The sequence below is a fragment of the Rutidosis leptorrhynchoides genome, chromosome 4 (genome assembly GCF_046630445.1).
Source record: "Rutidosis leptorrhynchoides isolate AG116_Rl617_1_P2 chromosome 4, CSIRO_AGI_Rlap_v1, whole genome shotgun sequence".
Classification (NCBI taxonomy): Eukaryota; Viridiplantae; Streptophyta; class Magnoliopsida; order Asterales; family Asteraceae; genus Rutidosis; species Rutidosis leptorrhynchoides.
The window spans coordinates 149,718,411-149,726,919 of NC_092336.1; positions in this window are offsets into that span (position 1 = coordinate 149,718,411).

An 8,509-nucleotide genomic window follows, 5' to 3' on the forward strand; every position below is an offset into this window, starting at 1 on the left:
AACTTATGTTATATGGCCATATGGGTTTGACAAACCCTCATTCAAACGGTTCGCTACCATTTACGAATGAAATATATTTTCGAGAAACAGTGTATGTTCTAACACTATTGTGGTGGGGTTCTATGGAAGGAATGTTAAGCATTGATAATTGGGTGCTCGTGAATATTAACTTTTGGAATGTGTTACTAATATATCAATGTTATAAATCTTGTGGTTCACTTGTACTTACATACTTAAACCTATGATTTCACCAACGTTTTCGTTGACATATTTCTATGTTTTTCTCAGGTCCTTGAACGTTTTGTGATACATGCTTCCGCTCATTACTTTTGATACTTGCTTGGATGTCGAGTATACATGCATACATGGAGCGTCTCTTGGCTACTTTCAAATTGTGTCGCATATGTTTCAATTGTACTTTAAACTTTGTTATGTAACTAGTTGTCGAACTACCTTGTAAACCTTGAAACATCTTTACTTTTGAAATGAATGCGACATACTTTTGGTCAAATGTTGTTTTAAAGACTTATGACCACGTAACGGGACCTAAGTAGATGGCGCCGTCAATGACGATTTTGTCGGGTCGCTACAGATGGTATCAGAGCGTTGGTTGTAGGGATTTAGAGTGAAATGTCCCGTTCTTATTGATTAAAAACGTTCCATATTAATTGATTTCGTTGCGAGGTTTTGACCTCTATATGAGACGTTTTTCAAAGACTGCATTCATTTTTAAAACAAACCATAACATTTATTTCATAAACAAAGGTTTAAAAAGCTTTACGTAGATTATCAAATAATGATAATCTAAAATATCCTGTTTACACACGACCATTACATAATGATTTACAATACAAATATGTTACATCGAAATCAGTTTCTTGAATGCAGTTTTGATGTTTTAGCAGAGTAGTATATAAAATAGCTTATTTTTACAGAAAATACTATTAAATACGATACAATTTTACACAAGATATTTATTTATTTATAGAATAGATATACTTAAACCTTGCTACAACACTTATAGGCAGTGTACCTAATCGTACAGTAGTGTAGTTTTTAGTAAGTCCGGTTCGTTCCACGGGGAATCTTTTTAAACAAAGCTTAACGCTATATTAGTTTACTTTTATAAAAATACAAATATATATATATAAGTAATATTATTATTATAAAGGGGGGTTTTTACCGTTTAATGACCGGTTTGTCGATTTTAAAACTTTAGTCGCAGTTAAAACCAAATAAATACAAGACTTTAAATTAAAGCATAAAGTAAATAACGATAATGAAATTGCGAATAATAAAAGTGCGATAAAATAAACTTGCGATAATTAAAAAGTACGATAAGTAAAAGTGCAATTAAATACAATAACAATAAAAATGCGATAATTAGAAGTGCAATTAAATATAAAATAAAGGAAATTAAATATGAAATAAAAGAATTATGCTTATTTAAACTTCCGTAATCATGATGTTTGACGTGTTGATTTTAGTTTTATGCCCATGGGTTAATTGTCCTTTTTCCTGGATTATTTAATATGTCCGTCTGGTTTTTGTCCATAACAGTCCATCAGTCATAAATATAAAGTGCGAGTGTCCTCGTCAAATTATCCTTATACCCGAAGTTAAATATTCCAACTAATTGGGGACTTAAACTGTAACAAGATTTTAATACTTTGTTTAATAATTACACCAGGATGTCGACTGAGTGTAACCCAAGGTTTTAATATTTTGTTATCAATTATACCAAGTGTCCTTGTACATAATTTCACCCCTGTTTTAATTATTATAGTGGCTATTAATCCATTCCCGTGTCCGGTTAAATGAACGATTATTCGTACATATAAATACCCCGCCCATCGTGTCCGATTGAGTGTATATGGTAATTTATAGGGATGCCCAATTGTAAATCTTTATATTAACATTAACAAACTATCATTTAGTTAAACAACTATAAAGCCCATTAATAGCTCATAGTCTAATTTCCACAAGTGTCGTTCTTTTGTCCAAACCCCAATTATGGTACAAAGCCCAATTACCCAATTTTAGTAATTAGCCCAACATCATGATTACTTCGTTTTAAATAAGCATAATAATAACTTAGCTACGAGACATTAATGTAAAAAGGTTGAACATAACTTACAATGATTAAAAATAGCGTAGCGTTACACGGACAGAATTTCGACTTACACCCTTACAATATTCGCTAACATACCCTTATTATTAGAATTATAATTAAAATTAAAATATAAATTATAAATATATATATATATATATATATTTTACGTATGAATGAGGAGAAGAAAAAGATTATTATTTTACGATCAGAATGCGCGAGCTTTATAGGGATTTTCAGAAATTGGGGCTCCGCGACTCGCGGCATTTTAGGCCTTCAAACTCCGCGAGTCGCGGAGTTTGCTTTTACAGCTCAGAGGAGTTTGGCTCTTTGTTTACCGACGGTTTTAAATAAATATAATATATTAAATAATTATAAGAATTATTTAAATATTATATTATATTTATGTGCATAGTTGACTTGTAATTTTTAGTCCGTTGCGTCGAGCGTTGAGAGTTGACTCTGGTCCCGGTTCCAGATTTTCGAATGTCCTTGCGTACAATTTAATATCTTGTACTTTGCATTTTGAATCTTGTACTCTTGTAATTTCGAGACGTTTCTTATCAATAATTGGAACCTCTTTGATTGTCTTTTGTACTTTTGAGCTTTTTGGTCGTTTGCGTCTTCAATTCGTCGAATCTGTCTTTTGTCTTCACCTTTTATTATTTAAACGAATATCACTTGTAAATAGAACAATTGCAACTAAAAGCTTGTCTTTCTTGAGGAATAATGCTATGAAATATATGTTCGTTTTTAGCATTATCAAATATTCCCACACTTAAGCGTTGCTTGTCCTCAAGCAATATCGTCTTGAAATACTAGAATCACTTCTTTATTCTTCACACTTTGTACATCAGTGATTTCTATACGGTGGTATAAACAATGGTAGTAACGATATGGTTTACAGTCCCACATGACTATAAAAATTTAGATCCATTAAGGAAATTGGATCTTTATGAAAACATTTGATCTATTGAAAATTAAATCTAGTTTTTACCCTAGATAAGTTTTCCGGAATAACCCTTTGCCGGTGTTTGCAAAATATTTTTGTGGGTTTGGTGGGTTTCAGATTTGAAAATTTTAGCTCAAAACTTATGGTTTTGTGTCACCCACTTGCTAACCTTGTATTTGGAAAGCAACACGTCCAGTTTACTTGTCCCGTATATTACTTTTCGGTAAACTACCGTTCGGTTGTAAAGGAAAGCGTTGAACAAGCAACTGTTAAGGCAATGCCCCCTGACATGCTTTTAATTATGGTCTATAACGTGTCGGACGCAATTACTATCCTTGGTAGGAGCAATAGTAAAGCTCGCCCTTATAATTTTTCGGTATGGCACAAGGTCCTGTCTTTGACCACTATGCAACCACCGTTCTTACGGTTGACACCCGATTTGGTTCAGGTGACCTAATGAATTCCAGGTGAATTCCTAGGATTTTACATTCAATGGTAATGAACGCATTGAAAATAGGGTTTTCAGAAAATAAATCGGTTTGTAATTTTGATCAAAATATTTTCTCGTTCAAGTTCGAGTTTAGATATCATTGAATTCCATGAGTTTATAATTCTCAATCTTTAAGGTCAATCTCTAGGATTGAGTAATATCAGTCTTAAAAGCTGATTTTTAATCTTTAAGGAGATTATCCTTTCTGGGGATCTGATTCATTAGTCTTATCCAGCAAATTTGCATGGTGCCCCCCTATTTTACAAGATAAATCCTTCTCATGGTTAGGATAAATCTGACCACTTGGCGACCCTGTTTAATGCTGAGGTCCGTAGATTTCCTGCTGATTTTAGTGATGACTTTTCTAGATTTTTCGTCAACCTACAGCTGGTCTGGATGACAACTTCATGACCTAAATCAAGAAGCGCGTGTCTTTTTCGGAAGACTTTACTTCCTTTTAATGATGGAATTGATTCATCGTGTAGATCCATCTCTTCTTTTCTTTCATCGGGTAAAACAGTTTAGTTTAGTCCAAAGCAAAAGTATTTTCAGTTATTTGTTACAGATATATGTGACATATGTTTAAGATAACTTGGTAAATTTTCCCACACTTGGCTTTTATTTTCCTTTTTATCGTCCTCTATTCCATTTTAAATGAATTTTAACATTTTGGTTTGTTTCTCAATTTATGTCCTTTCCGAGGTAACAATAATTTCGTTGTTAAAACCTAGTTTTATCGTTCATAAATATGTATAAACATGATTTTGAGTTCATTTAATTGAAAATTTTGAAAAATTTTACTAGAATTGGGTAGTCAGTATATAAGACTAGGGCTGTTCTTTTTTTATCAGAGAGCACTAGATTCTAATACAACTACTGCTTTACTAGTATTTTTAATGGTAACCAAGTGTATAAAGTAAAAAATTTTAAAATCCGAAAGAATTTAACCCCTTCCCACACTTACGATCTTGCAATGCCCTCATTTGCAAGAAATCAGTAATAATTTAAATTATTGAGGGTGATTTGTGTGAAAATGATTAAATTTTTACCAAAGTTTCCAAATATATTGGCGTTTGTTTGCTGAATGATAAATGGTGCACATCATTTGTTCATTCCGTCTTGTTGTTATTTCACATATATTTTGCATCTTGTCGTCAAAATTAGTTGCTTTTGCTGAACTTAATGCCAGTCTTTGAAAATGCGTTGTTTTACCCTGTTGTGTACATAAGATAAACTGCAAACATATATACATATTTTTGAAGTTTGGTATATTACCCCACATTCAAAAATTAATAAAATCTAAGAATAAAAGTTAGAAAATTATAACAACTATTACAATATTAACATAAGTATTAAACGTATCAACAATACAAATTACAAAATAAATAAAAATAAGTAGACTATGGATGATATTGATACCAATAGGGGTTCCAAGCATAACCATAGGTGCTATAGAATGCTTCGGCAGGGTTATACGTAGGATACGGTGGTTGCATCTCTATAGTCCAGGGAGGGAAGATGGGTTTCGGTGTAGGAATATAGTTTCTACCTATATGTTGGCAATGAGCTATGATTTGGTTCTGATGAACTTGCCAATCTTCAAATGCTCTCTGTCTAGCATTTTCGTACTCCTGTGAAGCTATAAACGTTTGCATTTCTTGCATCTCATTTCCCCCTCCTACATTACCTTGCTGTTGGTTTCTCTCAACCTGTGGATGTCTACCATGGTATGGTACTGCGGCGTTATTTCGCCTTTTCAAAACTTTCACACCATGGTATACATTTAAACCTATAGTATCGCGGGGTTCTGGTTCTTCTACTAATAATCCCCCCGACTTATATCCACACCGAGATATTCACCAATCAAAGTAATAAAAATACCACCTCCTATTATGCTATGCGGTCTCATCCCCCTAACCATAGCTGATAAATAATAACCCACACAATATGGTATACTTACAACGCTTTGTGGGTCTCGAATACACATATGGTAAAACAAATCCTGTTCATTTACCTTTTCCTTGTTCTTACCTCTTTGTGTAATCGAATTAGCTAAAAACCTATGAATCACTCTTAATTCGGCTCTATCTATATCCAAAAAAGAGTAATTTCCCCCTTTGAAACGGTGATGGCTTGTCATTTGACTCCACACACCGTGTGTATCAAAATTTTCATCTATCTTTCTACCGTTTAGTATCAACCCTCTACAATCGGCAGATGCTAACTCCTCAGGCGTATATATACGTAAAGCCTGAGCCATGTCTAGTAAAGACATGTGGCGCATCGAACCGCCTAACAAAAATCTAATAAAAGAACGATCGGTTAAACTAGCTACCCGATCATTCAACTCTATACTACACAACAATTCTTCACACCATACTTTATATACAGGTCTACGCATGGTGAATAAACGTACCCAGTCATTAAAAGTAGAATTACCATACCTCTGTACAAGTAATTCCCTAATTGGCCCGGCCAATTCTACAGCTTCTAAGGGTCCCCATTCTATGACTCTCGGTACCTCAACAACCTTAGAATGAAGAGTATGCAAACCCCTCTGGTATTTTGGATAATCTATCCAAAGTCTGTCAAATCTCAGGTTCGGGTGCAACTCTTCCAAGTGCATATCAGAAAATGTCATGACCGGATGAGGATATCCTGCTTGTAGTAGTTATCCACCTCCTGTTGTTCCGCATTCTCAGTAGGAGCATTGCGAGCTTGGGATGAAGATTCACCCCTTTCAGTCTGCAAAACACATCAAACACAATTTTTATGCATCCAAATATGCATTAGTGTCAGCAAAATCATCAATCAAAATAATTACAATGACATGATCAATTTATATCAAACTTAAGCTCATTTTCATATTTTTATCAAATCTACACTTTTTCAAATAAGCATATACGAAAATGTTCGCCAAGTTCATAAGCATTCAATTCAAATAACATGTCAAAATAATCATTACTAGCAATTAAACAAGTTTCAAATGGCATTATCTCTCAAAAATCAAGTTCATGAATTTTAGACTTGAAAAAGTCCACTTTAATTCTCAAAATCATGTTTAGGCTCAAAGTTTGGATCATTTAACTACCTAAACATGTTACACTACTTAATTTAGCAACAATTCATGACAAAAATCGGCCATAACCTGTTTATATCAAAAAGCCCCAAATTTGCTCAAGAACACAAACCCTAGATTACTCAAAATTTGAAGTTTAAGGCTTCTAATCATGTTAAACAGCATCAATCTAGGTTATACAAGCATAATACATAAACAATTTAAGCCTGATTACACTAAAAAGCATCAAAATCAAATTGGGAAAAAAAATTGCTCAAGAACACTAATTTCAGATTAAATGGTGTTTAGGTGTAGAAATTTACCGTTTTTCTTGAGTAATTCCTTGATAGCATCCTTCTCAACATGATTTTAGTAAAAAATTTGGTGATTAACGGTTAAAAATTGTGATTTTGGGGGTGTTTTTGGGGTTTTTTCGCGTATATGTTCGCAGTATTTTTTTGGTTTGAGGTGTGGACTGATCAGTTGCAGCTCTTTTTATTTTTTCTGTATTTCGGTCCTCCCGCGACTCTCGGTGTTTGGACCCATCAAACTCCGCGAGTCGCGGAGTTTGCTTATTTTTTTTTTTATATAATCTTTAACTTATAAAACAATTAAGTAATTAATTTTAAAATTTTGTTTCCCTTGTTATTTAGAACGAGGTCGTTTCGGATCGATGTCCTAGTCCGTCCTTCGACAAAATTTTAAAATTTGTCTTTTTGTAGCGATTGTTTTAAAAGCTAAGATTTTTGGGTTTTTTTTTTTAATGTTTTTGGCATACTTTAATTCAATAAGATTAAAAATAATGATAATAAAAGTTCTCGTCCCTCCCTCGGGTAAAGCAATTTCGGTTCAAAGACCTAGTCTTCAACTTACGACGAATTTTAAAAATCATATTTTTAACTTAATGAGATAAAGTAAATTTTTGTTTTTAAATTCACACAACTTAAATATAAAATTCAAAATTAATATTAAAAATTCACACCAAACTTAAAATTTAAAATGCATAAAATTAAAATTTCATATTTTAAAAATAAATAAAAAAAAATTCACACCAAACTTATATTAATTTTTCAAATATTTACAATTTTAAATATATTGTTTTTACAAAGTTTACAATATTAATTTAAGATTTATATATTAATTTTAAAAACATGGTAAAAATAAAATTAAAAATCTTTTTGGCTTTTTATCCCACTTTAATCAATCAAATATTATCAAAAATATGCGCCTCTCTTTTCGGTAAAGTAATTTCGGTTCCAAGACCTAATTTAACTCATGACGAATTTTTGAAATATTTTGGGTTGATTGATTAAAGATATTTATACCTTAAGAATAAACGTTAAATTTCGCAGTGATGTAATAAATTTTTGAATGATATCAATAATTTCGGTCGCCAAACCTAATTTTATTCAATACCAATTTAATACTTTATAGCGAACAAATTAGCGTTTATTATCAAAAGGTTTAAAAATAAAAATAAATACAATAAAAACTGTACAAACATACCTGTGAAATAGATTTCTTAGTTATATGATCTATCCCATTCATAAGATAGTCGGTTTAATTGGTTTTCCATAGCTACATAGGCGTAACCTCGAGCATTCAGTGTCTTTTCTTCTAAACATATGAACGGTCCGTCTCTGCATAAAGTAACAAATTTGGTATTTGAATAGGTTTGATTATTTGAACATTTACCTCCATGTGACCATTTTTCGCATTTGTGACATCGTTCTAGGTGTCGTGCTCTTCTTTTTGCTGCGGATTTTGATTTTCCTTTACCAAATTGTAACTTATTATCTTCGCATCTGGATTCTTTTCTAACTCCGTCCATTCTTTCTCTGATTACTGATACTAATTCACTCGGTAGTATGTCATTATTACGTTTAGTGATCAAAGCGT